This window comes from Poecilia reticulata, linkage group LG7 (genome assembly GCF_000633615.1).
Source record: "Poecilia reticulata strain Guanapo linkage group LG7, Guppy_female_1.0+MT, whole genome shotgun sequence".
NCBI classification, from domain to species: Eukaryota; Metazoa; Chordata; class Actinopteri; order Cyprinodontiformes; family Poeciliidae; genus Poecilia; species Poecilia reticulata.
The window spans coordinates 2,650,932-2,655,431 of NC_024337.1; positions in this window are offsets into that span (position 1 = coordinate 2,650,932).

Consider the following 4,500-nt stretch of genomic DNA (forward strand, 5'->3'; position numbering starts at 1 on the left):
AATTGAGTGCTTTGTTTAAAGCACTCAATTTGCTTTAAATGGAGTCAACAAAAAATGCTGAGTCACTTTAATATATATTGTACAACTATAACACTGTATATTATTGATTTAACAATAAAATCACTACAAACTATGTTAGATTATCACGTCCACTTTGCAGAATCCAAATCAGTCCAAATTCAATTTAGATCAATCCAGTTTATTCTGAAAACTATCCATTCAGACTCAGTGCAGTTGGAAGAGACGCACAGAATCCCACAATAATTAGAGAGAAATATKCCAAGAGGTTTTTTATTAATCTTTAAATTCAGAAGATTCTTCTGAATCTTCAAACTCATTTTCATTTTGGGCCAAATTAAGATCCTGAATGCTCTTAAARGGCCGRTTRTGATATTGATAAAACCCGTTCACCAACTGTTAAAATATAGATGAATTCTTAAAATTAAATAATGATACTGAACATCTTTTCAGTCCYTCCAGGATTTTGTGATTTTTGTAAATTTTCAATAAAATCAAAATGTTTGTGGTAGTTATTTGGAAATGCGACTTTTTATTACTCGCTGTATAGATCATGGACTATAATCTGACATCAATTAAGGCTGAGGAAGCTGTTTAGTACAAGAAAGTAAGTTTTTGACCATTTTTGAAGAAAATCTGAAATAAACTCCCAATTATTAGCGCAAAAAAGTGCAAGGATTTGTTGATTTTGCATCAAGAAACTGGAGGGTCTGATTGATATAATTTGGCAGTAAACAGATGAAAACTGCATTGGTCTGATTGATGACATAATATTTAAGCACACACATTACCACATTTAGCAGCGAGTACATGAAGTTGATTGACAGCGCTAAGCCCCTCCTCCTGGCTCTGATTAGTTGCTTTTGGTCGGGAGTCGTGCATTACTTCAGACAGCAATAGTAGCTCCGGGAGATTATCTCATAAAAAAAAACTGTTATGACACGGTGACAGTTTTAACAAACATGTAACAAACTCATTCTGTATATGTTACATACTGCAGCTTTAACTTGAACATACCTTTGGCCGGCTCTGACTGTTCCAGGTATGAAGTTTCTAGAAAATAAAGTCAAGCTCTGAACTGCCTACCTGACTCTTTTTTGATAAAATGTTCTGAATGTTTATTTACCAGTAAGTAATGTGTGAAGTGAGTCAGCGAGGCAACAACACGGAAACCTCCTGGAAGGTTCCTGAGAGGCTGCAGTGCAGCAGAGCTGTGGTCTGTACAGCAGCCGCCGAGCCAGAACCGACTTCCTTCTGTCTGCAGCTCAGCCTGAAGCTACACATTACATTATACAGTACAGATGTGTGGATAGGAAAATGTTTATCTGCTATCAGAGCGCAGCAGAGTGCAGAGGTCCACAGAAAACATAATTCAATAGTTTGATTTTCGGAGTTTTCCAAATCTCTACTGAGTTTGGCTTTAGTGGGGCATGTCTGCTGCTGATAAGCCAGAGMTAAATGACYGGGGTCAGTATCACGCCTCAGTTGGTGCAGAGAATATAACGTGTTAAAACACACCTTTAGCCAAATACCTGGCAACGACGACTGCGGAGATATTTCAACAGTTTTTGATTTACGCTTTTTTTTTTTTTTTGCTTTTGTCATATTTTAAAAAATAATAAATCCAGCACCTGGACACGCAGACTGCGTCAGCAGCCATATGCTAACGGAACTTGGTGACGTCCTGTGCGATGGCCTCAAAGGATGCTACTTGTGCAATAGGTCCAGCCATGAAATTTCCTCATCATTTATTTGCTACCGTCAGTTGTTGGTGGTATTATGATACAGTGGAAATGATTGGGAACAACTCTGCCAGGCAGCGATTAGGCAAGGTTGAAATCAGCGGATACTGAGACGCTTTAACCCCGTCTCCATTGTCAAGTCTCATTCAGGACCGTTAAAAGTTTGGTTTGGTTACAGCTAAGCTAGGTGCGTCTCCACTGGCAGTTTGTTCCTCGCTATGTGGCGGGCGTTCTGTTGAAGCTGTGATGTCATTTTGTGCAGGCGCCCTTGAGCCGCTTTTTCTCCAAAATCCCTCAAGCTGACGGCACATACTGCCTTCTGAAAGTACGGTCTTCGCCATCATTACGGTTATTGTAGTTAACTAAAACTAACAAAATAAAAACTGCAATTGAGAAAATATGTCTGTTAAATAAATAAAARCGGCAATTAATGGGGAAAAACTGGAACCAACGGGAAAAACAATGTGCGCTTAGAAAACTAAAGCGTACTGAAATTAGAGATATAAAATCCTCTGTTTTTGTGTTTATTTTCCTCCCACACAGGCAGTTTATGTCAGCTGTTGGCAAATTACGATACTCCGTACTCCTGCTGGTGGCTCTAAACCTGGTATGCAAAATGTCGACAAAAGTTGGGAGAAAGCACCATCGTCAGTTGGTAGGTCAAATATAAATGAATAGATTTTTTTAAACTGGTATCCTCTGTTGAGCATTCATTACCCAATCTACGTAAACATGATCACAACATGATACTTTGACCTTTTTGAATTCTGCACCACATGCAAAATGAACCATCCATCCATCCATCCATCCATCCATTTTCTTCCGCTTATCCGGGGTCGGGTCGCGGGGGCAGCAGCTTCAGAAGGGAAGCCAGGAGAGAGGAGCCAGTTGAGGTGGCTCGGGCATCTGGTCAGGATGCCTCCTGGACGCCCCTGGTGAGGTGTTCCGGGCACGTCCGACCAGGAGGAGGCCTCGGGGAAGACCCACGACATGCTGGAGGGACTTTGTCTCTTGGCTGGCCTGGGAACGCCTTGGCGTTCCCCCGGAGGAGCTGGAAGAAGTGGCTGGGGAGAGGGAAGTCTGRGCCTCCCTTCTGAAGCAAAATGAACCACAGCATGAAAAACCTAAGACTACTACTAAAAAATAAACTAAAACCACTAGTATAATTAATAAAAACTCAACTAAAACTTAGTTTTATAAGTTATTAGTTAAAAATTAACAAACACACTCTAAAAACAAATTAAAACTAACCGAATTAGACAAACAGAATGTCATAATAAAATAACATAAAATTATAGTGAAAACCCCCAAACTATTATAACTAATATATAACTAATATAACGGTGGTGATCATTCCGTTGCTCAAGCAGCTCAGTTTGCTTCATTAATCACCTCCCAGTATTCTGGATGGATTTTCCACTGTTATCTTTTAAGCAGACTCAGCAGACAWACAGCRGGCGCCTKGAGAGAAAATGCTGTAGCTCCTTCTCAAATMATTTTCCAAAGTTTGCCCCTAAGAAACAGCGTAAATCTTTTGTACAATCCAAAGCACAGCGTCAGTACAGGATGTCAAGATTGAGCCAAGTTCTCTCCAAGTTTCTTTCTTAAAAACACAGCATCATTCAGGTCAAATATGTGAGCTTCACTCATCAATGCATTTGTTTCAACTGTATCTTTATAAGTTTGGCTAAAATGTGCCTTTTCTATGCCAACAGAAATTGGGTAGTCGGGCAGAKAGGCCAAAAAATGTACACGGGTAAGATTGTTGTTATTCCATACCTCAGATATTACAATCCTCTCTCTACTCTTCCAAAGCTGTTTGGCTCCTCTGCCTACAAACATCCCTTTGCTATAAAAGATTTTCTCTCCAACCTCTCAAACGGTGTCAGAWGCCTCGTCATCTGGCTTAAGCTGGCTGATCCTATCTGGAGACGCGGCGAGCGCCAACCTCTTGAGACATCTGGTGCATCGCAAAGGTCAAAACTGTTTGYGTTTCACTTCCCACAACTTGAAACCAAAGAGGCTCTCCGTGCTCCTAGTGCGAAGTGTGGAGACGGGCGTGTAATCACAGTATCTGCTCTCCTTTCCTCACCTCTTCCTCTGAATATTTAATCCCACCATAATTTTGCTCTTGGCCATTTCATCCAGAGTCCTGCTTCTGATGTTCTTAACCAAAAAAAAGCCAAAMGCAAGGTCCTCTGACAAAGCCAAAAAACTTACTATAAAGCATTTTACTGTTCCCCCTTGTTCATTCTAATTCCCAACCWTTGCTGTTTGCTTGCATAAATGATTTGCTCTGAAAGTTTGATGTTCATTGATAATTTAAATGTTCCCACTTTTTAATTCTCTCTGAGATCATCATAATTTTCAAACCATGCCCTCAAATCCCAGCTGCTCCTTTTGCAGTCACTGTTAGAGCATGCAGGATCCACTTCGATAAATCCGTTTAATTAATCTCAAACAATGAATGGAAGGAGGTGTCTAAAATTTGAAATGTACCGCATCTGATGTGGGGCAAACTCTGCGCTCTCAGCAGGATGAATCCTTAATGTACTACATTAGTCTGACAAATGCGCATGTCGTTTCAGCTTCCATTCTTCATGATTCGTTAAAAATGTCCCTGTTGCTTAAGACAAGGGAAGCTAAGTGGTGCATAGACTTCAGCTAACAGCTACAGCAGTGAGAATAGCTAGCTAATGTGCTCACCAGAGGGAATCATTTCCAGCTTGGTCATGTAGAA